We start from the raw sequence: 17,686 nt of genomic DNA, 5'->3' as shown, positions 1-17,686 counted from the left end.
CAGCTGGGCTCCAGCCTGGGTCACGGAGATAAATGGTCCCTGGTGGGTCTCCAATTCAGAGAGGATTGGCAACAGAGGGGGACCGCCCTTTGGCTCCAGGTCCCATCCAGTCAGGCTCCCACGTAGACCATCACAGTAGCCATCCATAGATCACTCAAACATTAAAAAAAAAAAAAAAAAAAGCCAGTAGCAGGTTGTGGACAAGGGGGCATGGGTATTGTTTAATGGGTCCTGAGTTTCAGTTTTGCAAGATGAAAATAATATTGGGGACAGATGGTGGGAATGACGACACACATGGGAATGCACTTAGTAGCACAGAAATAATAAAAATAATAAAAAGAACAATTTAAAAAATTACCAAAAGATTTGAAATCAGAATGGCCAGAGCAGGGCATTGAAGGTGTCTTTAGCACTGTCTGGAGAAATACCTGCTCTCCCCTTAGATCTGGTATTGTTTCTCGAATCTACTGAGTATGTATGTGTCCAGACGTCGTAAAGCCAAGACAAACCATTGACGCATTTAGGACAACCTGTAGACCAAAGGTATTTTATGCAAATTTAGAATACTGGTTTCCATTGGCCACCATATTGTAGTGTGACTTTCCAGGGATGTATTACATCCAGTTAATGATGAAGCCAGTAGACGACAGAGAAAATAACATGCCTGCCTCATATTTTCTGGGTGGAAAGGCAAAGCTCATGCATTCGGAATGTCTCAACGGCCACCTTCATTTTACATAAATCAACAGCCTTTTCCAAAGAATCCCTGCATAGAAGTGTTGCACTGTACGTGGCTTGCCTTCTTCTCTTTGACCTTCACTGAGGCACGATGAGGTCCATATGATCATCTCCACTTTATGTATGGCTGAGCTTGTATTCAAACTCAGGAACGTTGTCCAACTGCTCAGCAGAGCTCTGCGGCTGGGCGACAGGGAGAATTAAATTGGACTTTGAGTCTAAACAATGAATGAAGGGTACATGTCCTCTACTGCTTTCTTCAAAGTGTCTATCACCTGAGGGCTGCTTGGTGGCCTTAGGAAATGAGCTTTTGATGTACCTGTTAAGGAGAGAGGGCACCCTGTGGGAGGGCTGGGTAGTGTTGCTGAGTCTGACCCACTGTCTCAATCCCTACCTAATGAATGTGGGTGTTAGAACTCAGACAGGACAAGCCCCAGGCAGCGGATCGAGCAACTGCACACATAATATGCTGCTGTGTGCCTAGAATTTCTGGACGCTTTCTGGGTTTTCAGCTGCTGCCTCGGATTAAAGGCAGCACTATCAGCTGCAAAGATTTTTTTAATATAGAACAGGATAAAATAGTCTTACCCAATGCTTTATAGCTCATGTAGTACTGTAGCTGTTTCTACTGGTATTTTTTTTTTTTTTCACTTGGGTGTATCCTCCATGATGCTAAAGATCTGAGCGGTCCCTGGGTAGCTTAGGAGCCTCCATCTGGTGGCTCATGTGGTGGTGATTCTGAAGGTGTACACGAGGGTGGTGGTCGTGATGATGGTGATGGTGCTTCTGATACTGTTGGTGATGGTGTTGATGATGGTCATCATGCGGATGGTGTTGGCAATGGTGGTGATGATGGGGATGATGTTGATGCTGTTGGCAATGGTCATGGTGGTGATGCTGTTGGTGATCGTGACTGATGACGAGGATGATGATGAAGGCTACCAATAGATTTGGATCCTTTACTACATGTCCGATTCTCACAGTCCAGACTTCCGCATCCTTGACTTCATACAATTTTATCTTTTCAGTTAGACTGAGCTTGGCCATTTATTTAATTATGCAAATGGTACCCTACTCTATGACGCATGATCTTTCAACTGGTCTATGTTTTTTTTTTTTTCCCTAGAGTCTGTTCGCTTTCTCTATTTACTATTTTTGCATAATACTATGTAACTAGGATGCTTACTGGTCACTATCCCCTGCTAGTCATAAGCAAAATGAGGGCAAGTACCTTTGGTTGTTTTTTGCCCAAGTAGCATGTAACAGATGCTCAACAAACCCTTGATGACTTCAATCTTCAAAAAACCCCATAAGGTGATAAAATAGTTCCCATTTACCAGATAAGGAAATAAGACAATAGAAAGTGGTCATGGTGAAAGGTAATGTAAGAACTGGATCCCAAGCCCTCCACTGTTCATGTGCTCTTCACCCTAATTTCCTCCGAAGTTTGTTGAGTATGAACCCTTTGCTATGATCATTTGGGGATTAAGTCACTTTTCACACACACATTAGGGTTACCTACATGCCAGAAAGCCCAACACTACGCAGAATTCTCTAGACTCTTATAACAGGAGTGAGTGTCAATGACATCACAGCTAATCCGATGTGCTCCCCGGGAATTTGGACACAAGAAGACCACTGCAACCATAGAAGTGTTTCACTTTCCAGGCCAAAAAAAGAAAAAAAAAAAGAGCCAATAAGCATTTGAAAAAAATGTTCAACATCATTAGCCATCCGGGAAACGTACATAAAACCCATATGAGTCAGCACTTCACATACACGACAGCGCGGGTTTAATCAAAAAGACAACCATAGGCAACCACTCTGGAAAACACCATGGAGGAGCCTCAAAAGGTTGAAAATAGAGCGACCCTATGACCCAGCAATCGCAGTACTGGGTATTTACCCTAAGATACAAATGTAGTGGTCCAAAGGGGCATGTGAACCCCAATTTTATAGCAGCAATGTCCACAGTAGCCAAACTATGGAAAGAACCTAGATGTCCATCCACAGATGAATGGATCAAGAAGATGTGGTATATATACACAATGGAATACTATGCAGCCATCAAAAGAAATGAAATCTTGCCATTTGCGACAACATGGATGGAACTAGAGCGTATCATGCTTAGCGAAATAAGTCAAGCAGAGAAAGACAACTATCATATGATCTCCCTGATATGAGGAAGTGGTGATGCAACATGGGGGCTTAAGTGGGTAGGAGAAGAATCAATGAAACAAGATGGGATTGGGAGGGAGACAAACCATAAGTGACTCTTAATCTCACAAAACAAACTGAGGGTTGCCGGAGGGGAGAGGGCTCGGGAGAGGGGGGTTGGGTTATGGACACTGGACATATGGATATGGGTTATGGACAACCAGAGTGGTTGCATATGGACAGCTCTGGTGAGTGCTGTGATGTGTGTAAACCTGATGACTCCACAGACCTGTACCCCTGGGGCTAATAATACACTATATGTTAATAAAAAAAATTAAAAAAAAAAGACAACAATATGTGTTGGTGAGGACACAAAGAAATGAGAATCTTCCTATGTTGCTGGTCCGAAGGTAAAGCAATACAGTCACACTGGGGCCGAGGAGGGAGTGTGGGAGTTTCTCAAAAAATTCAAGATTGAATTATGATATGACTTACCAATTCCACTCCAGGCATAGAGCCCAAAGTAACGGAAACTGATAGAGTTCTAGAAAAACCTGCACGCAGATGTTGATGGCAAGATTCGATGTTGATGTTAGGATGACTCACAATAATCAAACAGCAGACATGGTCCAAATGTCCACCAATGGGGGAACAGATAACCACATATGTTATGTTCACACAGCAGAATACGTACACAATGTGGATGGAACTTAAAAGTATCTCACTGATTCATTGGTACAGTGTTTGGCTGGCTCCATTGGTGAAGCATGTGACCCACGATCTTGAGGTTGTGAGTTCGAGCTTATCCAATTGCAACTGGGAATAGAGATTACTTGAAAATAAAATCTTTAAAAAAATGTTGGTTGGACATTATACTACTTGAAAAATTGTACGCTAATTAGACATGATGCCCTATTGAAAACATTATGGTAATTCACATGCTCGTGGCTGATGATGATGAAAATATAGATCCCAAAGTAAATTTCTTCCACCTTATTCTAGCTCAGATGGACTCAGTCCTAACTTAGTGCTGCCCCGTGCACGTTAAGATTTCTCTGTAATGTGCAACGACGAACGTTCAGGATTTGGACAACATAGTGTCCCCAGAAAGTCTCAAGCCCTATGAACAAATTTCCCTTCTGAAGCCCACATTTAAAGGACACTGAACTAGGTAAACGGGAAAACATCTGACCCTGTTCTAAGGTTATTGATTTCATTTTTGAAAAGTAAGCGTACGCACCACGCTTTATGTTGTGTTACAAATACAATGACCGTTTCTCCCAAAGGGGATGAAATTTATTTATCTACGGAAATGAAGAGCGGAAGTAAACAATTTCAGTAGATTTCAGGACTCTATGAGGAGACAGCAGCAGACTCTGTTTCTGTTCAGAGATATCCAGTTATTTTGTTCCATCACGGAAATGAAACCCTCTCCTTGGAAACAGTCTGATGGGCAGAAAAGTCCTCAAAGGAGCCCAGAGCTGTCAGCATATATAAAACATCTCTGCTGTTCTCCCCAGAAGCAGTTTTGTTTGATGCATTTCCAAAAGTGTCTAAAAATCTGCTGGCAAAATGAGATGTTAGCTGTCTTCAGAGAGAATGTCATATGATTTTCTTGAGAATACGTGATATTAGGTAACCATGAAAATGTAAACACAGGAAGGAGCAAGCCTTTATTCGGAGACAGAGATGGCTTCAGGAATTATCCTTGTAATCACAACAGGGAGCAGAAAGAGAGAGAGAGAGTCTGTGTGTGTTTAAAGCAAACGAAATACCCAGTCATGCGAAACCCAAGTCCCCGGGGATATTAGATATGTCTGGTGTCTGGTTGGGGAACATTCTTCAGTCCTGACAGTGGGAAACAGAAAAGCATTACCAGGGTATTGCTCTCTGTTGGGATCAAGGACAATTTGAGAAAGAAAGAAAGATAGGAAACAAAAGTAAAGGTGACGCAAAGGTAGATTGGAGAAGCGGAGTGGGGAAGGTCCCAACTTCTGGAAGCATGGGGGTCTCATCAAACTGCAAGACCAGAAACACATATACCCCTTCTCAAGTGTGTCCAAAGTCTGCTGAAATGAATAAAGAGACCATGACTTTAGACATTTTACTAAACAGTGTGGGTTTGGTCATTCCTCAGTAGCTTTGTGAACATCACATTTTGGAGTCTCCACACCTGAACATGTCAGAATGGATGAGTAGACGCCCAAGTGAATGTACCATGTTAGAAACGCACTGACCACCACCTGTTGACGTCAATGACCTTTCCTTCCCTCTCTGACACAATGAGATAGGAGCCAAGGGGGAAAAAACCAAGACGTGTTTTCTGAAACGTAGATTTGATCCCATCATTGCCTTATTTGAAATCACATTGGCTACCTGAACCAAAAACATGTTGGTTACCTGAAAAAAAAAATAAAAATCATAAAATAGAGAAGAAAAGAACATGTTGGCTCCTCTCCATTACCTGAACCAAAAACATGTTGGTTCCCCCCCCCCCAAAAAAAAATAAAAATCATAAAATAGAGAAGAAAAGAACATGTTGGCTCCTCTCCATTACCTGAACCAAAAACATGTTGGTTCCCCCCCAAAAAAATAATAAAAATCATAAAATAGAGAAGAAAAGAACATGTTGGCTCCTCTCCATTACCTGAACCAAAAACATGTTGGTTACCTGAAAAAAAAAAAAATCATAAAATAGAGAAGAAAAAAACATGTTGGCTCCTCTCCATTATCTGTAGGATGATTTCAATTTCTTGGTCTAGTGTCTAATCTGACACCTGTTCTACTTCTTCCAGTTTAACTCAGTGTGGTTCTCCAAATGAATCTTTACTTCATTCACCCTTGTCAGGATCCCAAGCACAAGTATTTTCCACTTTCCTGAGGGGCAACCTCCTCTTGTCCACCTGGCTGGCCAATGGCAGAGTTGAGGATTCAAATCTGGGTCTCCTAACCACACCAGAAGACTCTCTTCTCCTGGAAATGCCCCACCAAGAATTACTTAAAATACTGCCTTATCCAATATAACACACACACACAACCTACCTAATGTATATATTACTGGTGGTGGCCATAAAAAATTACCACAAAATAGGGACTTACAATGATATGAATTCTCTTCCCAGCTCTGTAGACCAGAAGTCTGAGATCCAGGAAGGGCAGGACCAGTTAGATCCAGGCGGGGCAGGACCACTGAGATCCAGGCGGGGCAGAACCACTGAGATCCAGGTGGGGAAGGGAGCTCCCTCCAGAGGCTCCGAGGGGAGGGTCCTCCCTGCTTCTTCCAGATTCTGGGGTTCCAAGCATCCCTGGGCTTGTGGCCACATCCCTCCCATCTCTGCCTCTGTCTTCAGGTGGCTTCTTTGTGTCTCTGTCTCTCCTCTTCTATCTCTTATAAGAACACCTGTCCTTAGGTACCTTAGGGCCCACTCTAATGAGATGGACTTCATCTCAATCCTTACCTAATTAATTATATCTGCAAAGACCCTATTTCAAAAATAGATAGTGGTATCTATTACTGGTACCAGCAGTTATAATATAGACTTATTTTGGGGGATATACAATTTAACTCATCTATCTATGAGTTATGCATATCTGTGTATGTATATTTATTTCATATATATACATAGTAACATTTTTAACATATGCGTATATTGCATAACACACTATATACATATATTCATATATGTGTGTATATTCACACACACTTTTTTGCTGAATGCATTTTGGGGAGCATTTTACATCCGTTAGTTCTGATAAGAATTAACTGGGTACCTGGATCTTTACATGTGAACTATACGTGTGTGGATGTGTGTGACTGTCGTAAATAGAATAATAATTAGTTGCAGAGAACATACATCAATATTTTATAGAAATTTAATCAAATGCTTGCTAGTTTGAGTTCTGCATTCACAATTTGGAGGAAATAAAGACTCTTTCAAGTCTGAAGTTCCAAGCACCTTACAATGCAGCACAATATTTTTTGCCCCAGGACACACGTAGAAAGTGTGATGGAGAATGTTATGTGTCGAACTGGCTCAATTGTGTAGCCCATATTTTTTTCTTAATTTTTATTTTTTGACCTAACCCTAGTCTAGATGTGACTGTATACATATTTTTTTTTTACATGAGATTAACATTTAAATCAGTAGGCTTTCAGTAAAGCAGATGATCTTCTATAATGTAGGTGGCCTTCTGGTTGTCAGTCTTGATAGGAAAAGGCTAAGGCCCCCAGAGGAGAAAGAATTATGCCAGGAGATGGACTTAATAGTCACATTATAGCATCATTTCTTCCCTGGGTCTCCACCCTGCTGGTCTACCTTGCAGATCTCGGATTTGCCAATTTTGAAACAATCTTGAACCAATTCTTTCAAATAAACCCCTCTGTATCTATCTTGGCATCTATCTATCATATCTATCCAACCATCCAACCAACCATTCATCGATCCACTCATCCTTACATCATATCTATCTGGATATCTATCTATCTATCTATCTATCTATCTATCTATCTATCTCTCTATCATCTATCTATCATATCCATCCAACCATCCATCCAACCATCCATCCATCCATCCATCCAACCATCCATCCATCCATCCATACATCCATCCATCCAACCATCCATCCATACATCCAACCATCTATCCATCCATACATCCATCCATCCAACCATCCATCCATCCATCCATCCATCCAACCATCCATCCAACCATCCATCCATCCATCCATCCAACCATCCATCCAACCATCCATCCATCCATACATACATCCATCCATCCAACCATCCATCCATACATCCAACCATCTATCCATCCATCCATCCATCCATCCATCCAACCATCCATCCATCCATACATACAACCATCCATCCAACCATCCATCCATCCTCCATCCATCCATCCATCCATCCATCCATCCATCCATCCATCCACACATCCATCCTTACATCATATCTATCTATCTATCTATCTATCTATCTACCTACCTACCTACCTATCTATCCTTTTTTCTTTGTGTTTCTCTGGAGACCCTGACTGATGCAGAAAGTAATAGTAAGCATACCTGGGAAGGTAGACAAGGCTGTGTCCCACCAGAAACCATGAGCTCTGGGACTATGCCTCACTCCCAGCCCAGCCCACTGACCAACACTCGGAGCACCCAAACCCTAAGTTCACCAGGGCCCTTGGGAGCCATGGTGGACCCTTTATTAAGTGTATAGGCTATAGTTTCCATGGTTCACTACAGAATGACAGGAGATGGTTCCTGCATTATGTTAAGTGAGGTCTGCTTCTCTTGCTCTGCCCTTCACTCCTACCTAAGAGAAGGCCTTCCCTGACTTCCTTTCCTCCCTTGCTTGGGGGACAGAGTGGATAAGGGGCAGCAAGGGGATGAGATTTACAGGGAAGTGGAACTGGGAGCAGAGAGTCAGCTAATAGATTAGTATAAGGACGTCACAATCTGCTGGATGTGCCCTGGGGCCAGACTTCCTTGTAGTGAAGAACAATGGAGCAAAATCCATCTTCATTGACCTCACATGAGCACAGGGCCCTGGGGAGCAACATTGGCCTGGCTCACTGCCCTAACGTTGCTCACTCCCTGCCTCTCAAGGGCCTCCAAGCTTCCGGGGAAAATGCATGATCATGTTAAAACTTTAACTTGCTAATACATGGGAAAATACAAAGTCCCCATCTTGTGGTCTTGAAATAGGAAAAGGAAAAAAAAAAAAGAAAAAAAGAAAAAAAAACAAGTTGATAAAATCCAAAGGCAAATGGAATTTTCTCTGTGGTAGGACTTCCCACTGAATAGAGAGACTGAAAGCTCTGGGTATCTTGGTAGGATGGGGTACAGTAGTGAGGCTGCTAGATGGAAGCCGGGAGCCAGGTGTGGTGCCAGTGACGGGAAGCAGGTTTCCCCTACCCCACAGGAGTGGTAAGACCTCCCTCGAGATAGATCCCTCAGGTCCCGGGAAGCTTCTGTTTTGGAGACACTCAGCTTGAAGTCTACAGTGGTCAGTGTTCCCAGTGGGTCAGAGAGTCATTTCTATCCTATAGGAAGAGGTTGGGAATTGGTGTCTTGCTAGACCCACCAAAGTGAGTGTCGGTAAACTACGGTGCCCAGGCTTTTGTAAATCACGTTTTATTGGCACACGGGCAGGTGCATGCCTTTACCCACTGTCCACGGCCATTTCTCTGAACGAGTAGCACTGGGGAGTTGCAACAAAGACTTTCTTGCCTAGAAAACCTTAAACGTCCACTGCCTGGTCCTCTACACAGAGGTTGCTAACTTCTGACCTTCAGTATCTAAAATCCTTCCAAAGTTATCTTTTAAGGTAAACACAAACCCTTCGCTTCGTACTATCCCATACATGCTTTGTGTTTTTAAAGACTAATCAAGAAAAAGAGAAAAGTTTTGAATGACAAATCATTGCGTCCAAACACGTCGGACATTTTTTGGTGGTTGTTTTTTGAACTTGAAATCTTCAAGTTCACAACATGCTTAGCTCTGACTCACTACGGATGTCACTGAGTGGTGACAAAGCAATGACGCTGGGGTTCGGGACCCGTGGCAGTCCTGCCTGCGGGAAACGGGCTTGGGTGTTTGATGTGACATGTCACAGCCTCTGATACCAGAGCAGGGTTCAAGCCAGCAGCACAGTAGTCGGATGTGAAAGCCAAAGAGGGAAATGGCAAGCGAGACACTCAGTGTACACACCTGCACACACAACCATGTAGACACACATGCATGCACACGTGTGCATAGAAATGCACACACGCCTCTCACACACGTAACACACACTCACACACGTGTGCATACATGTGTGCAGAAACGCATATATGAAGCACACCCCTGCACATGTAACTATCTAGACCATCTTGATCCGTCACCACCCACCTGGAAAGAACCTAGTGGCTTTCAACTCCCAAGCTGTCTACAAGTTGGATGTTAGAGACCTGGGAAGTGGCTCCTTTTGGAGTTCCTAGGTTCTGTGCAACTGTGCCTTCAAACTGCCTTCCTGAGCCTTCACGGAGCTCTGTTTTCTCAGTATCTACTCTCACGCAGGCACACCCACTCACACACACGTGAACATAAAGGCGTACATGCAGGGCACACACGCACAAGGCACGCACACACACATGCACACACACCCACACACGCATGCATAAATGTGCACAGAAACACACACATGAAGTACACACCTTCACACATAACTGTGTAGACACACACACATGCACACGTGTGCATAGAAATGCACACACAACTCACACACATCACACATTCACACGTGCATGCATATATGTGCACAGAAACGCATACATGAAGGACACACCTGCACATATAACCATCTAGACATACGTGCATGCACATGTGTGCAGAGGAATGCACACGCGTTTCTTACACACATCATACATTTGTGCACTCAATCACACACACATGCACATTTATGCATATAAACGCATACATGCAGAACAGACCTACACAGATACATTTACTCATATTCACACACACTTGTACACATGTGGATATAAACGCATGCATGTATGTGTGCACACACATGCATTTAATCATGCAAGCCATTCACACACTCATGCGCACACACCTGCCCCCGTAACTGTGTAGACATGCATGCGTGCACACTGTGCACAGAAATGCACACATATCTCTCACACATCACACATTCACATGTGTATACATATATATGCACAGAAACGCACACACCTGCACATGTAATGTACACACCTGCACACATAATCATCTAGACATACATGTGTGCACACATATGCATAGGAACACATGCGTGTATTGCTCGCTCACACATTTGATCATGAATACACATCACACACTTGTGCACTCATTCACACACACACATGCACGTTTATGCATATAAATGCATACATGCAGGATACACACCTACACAGGTACATTTACTCATCATATTCACACATGCTTGTACACATGTGCATATAAACGCATGCATGTATGGTGCGCACACATGCATTTCACCATGCACAGCCATTCAGACTCACACACACACATTCATATGGGCATGTGCACGTACACACTCGTGCACACGTCCATGCACGCACACACCCTCATTAACATAAATGCACAAAGCATGGCACACATGCACAAGGTGTCCACACATCCAGGCACACTTTCACATATGCGTGCACACATACAAACCCTGAAACACCTTGTGACATGCACAGTATAAAACCAAGTCCAAGCGTTGACATTTGGACGTCCCCTTCAAATGCCGTGAATTCACGACAAAATCCACTTTCTCTTTCCAAACCCGTCCCTCCCTCTTAACTTCTGCTGTCAGAGGTTCCCTCTGCTTTCCTAGGGTGCTGTTTGAGGCAAAGAGCCTTTGTTCAAACTCACAGGCAGCTTTGGGATGTATGGACCCAGGACCTGCTCTGCAGGAGCAGTTATAAACCTCTGTGGGTCTATAACTGCTGTGTCACTTCCCTGCCTGTCCTACCAAGAAGAAAAGGCTCAACCGCAATGTGACAGTGACAATCACCATAGTAAGCACCTTCTCCCATCATTTCTCATGACTCTGGGGCTTTTATGGTTCCTGCTTTACCAAATGAGACAGCAAGGTTACACATCTCTCCTGGGGTTGTGGGCACAGAGGCAGGCAGTGGTGAGGCCATTATGAAGTTGTGCCATTAAGATGACATTCTATCAACCATTTCTCTATCTTCATGGCTCCTGGGCTTCCTCCCAGCTCAGAAACCCAAGCCTGTCCTCATCTCTGGTTTCCCACTTGTCACCATGAGACACTCTCCTGACTCAGAGCTTACTTTTCAGCCATTACTTGCATCTTCCCAGAGCTCTGCTTGGTCACTGCTTGGGATCTTTCGTGCAGCCTCCTCATGCTCCCACCTGTGCTGGTCTTTCTGGAGCACTCGGTGATGATCAGACATCCTTGGTGGGAAGCCACTGAAAGTCATCCTTCAGTTAGATGCCCTAATGGGAACCCCACGGAGTGCCAAACATGGCTTGTCATGTCACCATCTGTTCCCAGAATCCAGATCCTCACCAGCCACTGTCCATCAGGTTGTATCATGCCCAAGAGCTTGAAGGAGTTCTGGAGGTGCCCACAGGTGATGCTGGGTGACCCATCACCACTCAATGCCCAGAGGCTCCAGCCAAAAGTCGTGGTCTTGGGGAGGTCTGAAGCAGTGTTCTGCTTGTTCACCTATAGATGTGCCTCTGTTCAGAACCTGCCTCCCAACCTTCCCTGCTCTCATTAGCTCAGCTCCAACCACTGGACCACCTTTCTCTCCTCATACTGTGAATACCTCCTTGTCGTCCTCAATCCCCAGATGCTGGGGCTATTGGAGAGAGAAATCTCTCCCAACGGAGTCACATCATTCTTCTGGACTTGATCTCCCAACACTCCAGTAACATGAGTCTCCTTTGCTACTGGAATCACCAAACCAATCCCGGTCTCAGGGCCTTTGCACATCCTCATGGAGCACTCTCCCCTCTCAGATATATGTATTACCCACACCCTCCCATCAAGAAGTTCTTTGCTTAAATATCACTCATTCTCTGACCCTCTCTCCACCTGCTTGCATGCCTTACCTGGCTTCATATTTCTCCTTGGTGTTCGTTATTCTCTGTGTGCATGTGTATATGCATATCTAGATCCATTTCTGTGTATTAATATCTATCTGTCTATCTATCTATCTATCTATCCTTCCATCCACCCACCCACCTATCCATCCATCCAACCATACATCCATTTTATCTTTCCATCCATCCATCTATTCATCTGTCCATCCATCCATCCATCCATCCATCCGTCTACCTACCATTCTTCTATCATCTATCTTTCTATCCATCCATCCATCCCCTCACCCACCCACATTTCCATCCATCCAACCAACCATCCACTCATCCTATCATCCATCCAACCATCCATCTATCTATCTACCTATCCAACATCATCTAACTATCTTTCCATCCATCCATCCATCCATCCATCCATCCATCCATCTATCGTCCATCTATCCACCCACCCTCCTATCCATTCATCCAACGATCCATCCATCCATCATATCTATCTATCTAACATCTATCTATCTATCTATCTATCTACCTATCATCTATGACAGTGGTTAAAACCTGGGGAAGATCGTACCCCCAAGGGACACTAGGCACTGCCTAAAACCACTGTTGGTTGTCACAGTGGGACAGGGGATTGGTACTGGCATTTGTTGGGTGGAGACCAGAAATGCTAGTCAGCACCCAACAGTGCCCAGGATGCCCCACATCAGGGAGTCGTCCCCCCAGATATCAGGAGTCCCCAGGCAAAAAAGCCCTGGTCTAGCTGATGAAGGCATCTTAAGAGACTGAATCTTTGCCGCCAAAAACAGCAGGCTGGGAACACCCCCTAAAAGCATGCACTCTCGTACAGAGTAGTCCCTGAACATTCAGCCTGTGTGTCTGAAGAGCTGCAGTTACAACTGCCACGATCTCACAGCCGCTCAGACTCCAGTGAAGGTGTTGTTCCGGGGCAAGCAGGGCCATATTGTGGCATCGGACTCAGTGGCATTTCTTGCAGGACTCTGACCTTTTACAAAAATCCAGTATTTGAAAATTCACCTCACAGACAGCTTCAGAATGTAAGATATCTCTGCTATCTGGCTTTCAGAAAGGAAGATCAGACAGAGATGATTTTATGCTCTCTCATCTCAACCAGGAGGTGCTTACAGGAGAACCTCTACGCAGAGTCAGAAATCTGCATAGACCTATCAATCCACAGGTGAACACGTTTACGGACAACCGCAGCATCTAAATTGTACTATTCTATTTCAACTTTAAGGGAAGGCATTTCTTTTTTGTTGTCCTTTCTTTTTTCTTTTCTTGCCAGCTCCTTGTCCCTATTATCCAATGCACGGACCTAGAGTGACTTGCAAAATTTCCAAGGGACAGAGTCCGAGCCTTTGCTTAGGAAGCTGGCAGCATGGAGAATCAATGACTAATGTGGTCTGGAGCACAGCCGGAGGCCCCAGGTCTGTGCTCCACGTCTGTGCCCTTGGCTGGGGGGCTATGCCCCTGTGGAGTTGGGCACTTGGATGTCAGAAATGGTGTCTCTCTGTGAAAATAGCTAAATTAATGCCCAAGGGACTGGAAGAAGTCACAGTGCGGTGGGTATCAGACGGATGGGAATGAGACATGGAGAAACCCAGCAGGACAGAGCACATACTGTGTGGAGGGGGGAGTACCCTACAGCAACGGAGACAAGGGGAGGAGAAGTGCAGAGACCCGTTCTTGGCAACATCCCACTTTGAAAGCCCCCATGCCACAAAAGATGCTCTGAGGTGTCTCTGTTGTCATTGAGTTCAACTCCCATCCTGTGAAGAAACAGCAAAACCCCTCACGAGATTGCAAGGAGTACCCAGAATCTGGGAGGGTTTGCATTCTCTGGACACACGTGAGTGATGGGCATACACAAGTCTCTGGAAGATGGGTCAGTCTCCTGTCACTAATGACCTCAAACTCAGCGGCTCAAACCAACCCACAGGTGTCATCCTGCCATTCTGAAGGTCAGAATTCTAAAAAAAACGGGCCTAAAATCAAGGCTTCCGCATGGTTGGGTCCTCCCGGAGGCTCCAGGGGACAGTACTTCTCCCCACCTTCATGCAGCGTATAGAGCTGCATTTTTTCATATTCTTCAGTTCCTGGTTCCTTCATGCAAAACCAGAAGGCTAGTGTCATTAAACCTTTGCTTTTGACATCATGTTCCCTTCTCTCTGGCCTTCCCACCTCCCTCTTAGTAAGGACTATTGTTCAACTAACCATAGGCAGGCAAAAAACATTTGCAGAGCAAGTGGGGTTTGGTGGATTCTGGAATAAAACGGGGTATTCAGATGTCCCCTCAGGACATACCCACTGGCTCCCTGTCCAGTCCTTGTATGGTTTATGTCATTAATGTATGATTTTCAGCAACTTGAAGGCGCAATTCTCCTACAAATATACCATGAGGCGCATCAAGGATTTTTTTTTTTTTTTTTTTTTTTTTTAAGTGAGGGAGCTGGGCAAGCATTAAGACATCAATAGAAGTTCTACAGAGGCTGGAAGGGTTGGTAGATACACGGTCAAGACACCAGAATGAGATGCAAAAAAGCAGGCACAAAGCAGGTAAATATCCTACAAGGCAAAAAATCCCATAACATTAGGGTCATCTCTTCTCTCCAGCCGGCATTAACTAATAAACTACCCATCATCTGCAACTTCCCACATCAGTCAATAAGACTTGAGCCCTGATCTATAACCAATAGTAATTCAAACAAGGGTACAATTGCTGAGGGTCTGGTTCCCCCAAATGGTTTCATTCAGCAAATGGTTGTGCAGGACATGGAAAAGGGACATGGAATTTTTCCCCTGTTCATTTCCACAGGCTGCTTGATTCTTACTATCTCAGAGTGTCCCATGTGCCATCTGGTTGCAGGAAAGAAGGAACAGATGCTACAAGTAGATCCATACGGTTTCTGCATTGAAACGGTGCAAATGACCTTTCTGAGTGTTGGACTGCAGTGGATAAGCCCTTCTCTTGTAGTTGCTGGCTCTTTGGATACAGGCTATGATGCCTCTCCTGTTCAGCCTTTGAAATCAGGTGCACACAAAGACAAGACTCTTCTAAGTCAAGAGTCTTAGAAGGGAAAGTATCAGGTGGCTTGGATAATGTCCAGTCCAAAGGTGAAGAGAGAGAGAGAGCAGAGTTCAATTGAGGCCATGCCCTAGGCACTGGGAGGAGCTGGCTGGATGCTGTCAGACCCCATCTTCTCAGTGCCTGGAAACACCATGCCTCTGCCAGCTTGAGAGGACCATGGACCCCACCTCTGCATCACCAGATTTGCATGGGTCTTCCTGGCTAGGCAGGTGTCTCCTGCTTAGAGAAGTGTAAGGAAGAGAGGACCATGCCTTTGCCACATCCCAGGCAGGAGTGGGACATAGGGGCTTCCCATGAGATGGGAAAGGTTCCTCAAACATGGGGTCTTCAGATGCTGGCTGATCTGACTGCCACACGTGCTCACCTAGACACTACCAGGTACCCTGGGCAGGATTTCACACGGCACACATGATTTTATGCCCAAGTATGACAAAAACATCTGGGAATGGTATCCAGGGAATGTTTGATTAAGAACAGCTTCCTTCTTTTCTTTGCATTAGGTGACAGACAGAAGAGTAGCTACTCCCAGTGATAATACACACACACACACACACACACACACACACACACACACACACACTTTTTATCACATTGTGTGTATATGTATATATACATAAGTATATGTATCTGATTCCAGAACATTCTCATTGTCTCAAAAGGAAAGCCAATTCCCATGAGCGGTCACACCCCATCCCCTGACAACCATGGATCCACTTTCCGTTTCTATGGAGTCGCCTTCTGGATGTCTTATATAAATGAAATCATATGCTATATGCTATTTCGTGTGTGGTTTCTGTCACTTACCATAATGTTGGTTTAGAATCTATATTTTTAAAAAGTCACTGAAAAATACAATAAGCCTCTAGACAACACTGAAAAATGCAGTTGAGAAGCACAAGGAAGTGGCATGAGACAGGTCATGGAATAGCTGAACTAAAAGTACTCATCACACCCAGTACTGGTGAAGTTGTGCGGCTGCAGGAGGGCCAGTGGGAATGCAAAATGGCAGCATGTTTCTGGAATATGGTTTGGCGGATTCTTATGGAGTTAAGTGGACACTTTGTGTGGGATCCAGCAATCCCATTACTAGGCATTTATTACCCAAGAGCAGTAACAATACATTCACAGAAAACCTGGATATGAAAACTGAGAACAGCATTCTGCCTCATCTGCCCCCAAAGGGAAACAACCTAGAGCGGAGAATGGATGGGGCATGGTGGCCTGTGCGTACAAAGGGACATCACTTAGCCACAAAAGGGGAGGGACCACTGCTGCATGCACAACTCTGTCCAGTGTCAAATGCATATAGCTGAGTAGAAGAAGATAATTTCAAAGGGCTAACTACTGCCTGGAGTCATTTATACTATTTTATGGAAAAGGCAAATAGAAGGAGAAAAACAGAGCAATGGTTGTCTATGATTCTTGCTGGACAAAATGTCAGACTGTGTTTTCAGGGGTTGGGGGGAGGAGAGATTTGTCCAGGATGATGGGAGAGTTATACACCCTGCTGGGGTGGTTACATGAATCTCTACACGAGTTAAAGCTCACAGGACTGTACTCTAAGACACAGAGAATGTTGCACTGTTTGTAAAATGTTTAGAAGACCTGCAGGTTTTCCAAAAAGTCGAAAAGAGAATGACCATATCATCCAGCAATTCTGTGAAGGGGTATTTATACAAAAGAAGTGAAAGCAGGGACTTACAGATATTTGCATACTTGTGTTCATAGCAGCATGATGCACAATGGCCAAGAAGTGGAAGCGATCCAAGTGTCCATGAATGGATGGATGGATAGATGGATGGATGGATGGATGGATGGATAGATGGATGTGTGGATGGATGGATGGATGGATGGATGGATGGATGTGTGGATGGATGGATGTGTGGATGGATGGATGGATGGATGGATGTGTGGATGGATGGATGGTTGGATGGATGGATGGATGGATGGATGGATGTGTCGATGGATGGATGGATGGATGGATGGATGGATGGTGGGTGGATGGATAGACTGATAGGTACAATGGATGAATGGATGGGAGGATGTGTGGATGGATGGATGGATGGACGGATGGACGGACGGATGGATGGATGGATGTGTGGA

General features: G+C 44.5%; 1 protein-coding gene across 3 annotated transcripts in view; it reads right to left on the bottom strand.

Annotated features, from left to right (window-relative positions):
• Positions 1-17,686, bottom strand: part of LOC309855559 (polyprenol dehydrogenase-like) — a 209,327-nt gene that overhangs the window by 39,220 nt on the left and 152,421 nt on the right. The window contains exon 9 of one of the 3 annotated variants that reach the window (XR_014306861.1): positions 539-921. The exons of the other annotated variants lie outside the window; for them this stretch is intronic. The gene's annotated coding sequence lies outside the window, so the exon portion shown is untranslated. Of the gene's footprint in view, positions 1-538; positions 922-17,686 lie in introns of those variants that run through there. 3 annotated transcript variants of the gene reach the window in all.

Source organism: Mustela nivalis (genome assembly GCF_964662115.1).
Source record: "Mustela nivalis genome assembly, chromosome: X".
NCBI lineage: Eukaryota > Metazoa > Chordata > Mammalia > Carnivora > Mustelidae > Mustela > Mustela nivalis.
This window is presented reverse-complemented; position numbering and strand designations above follow the sequence as displayed.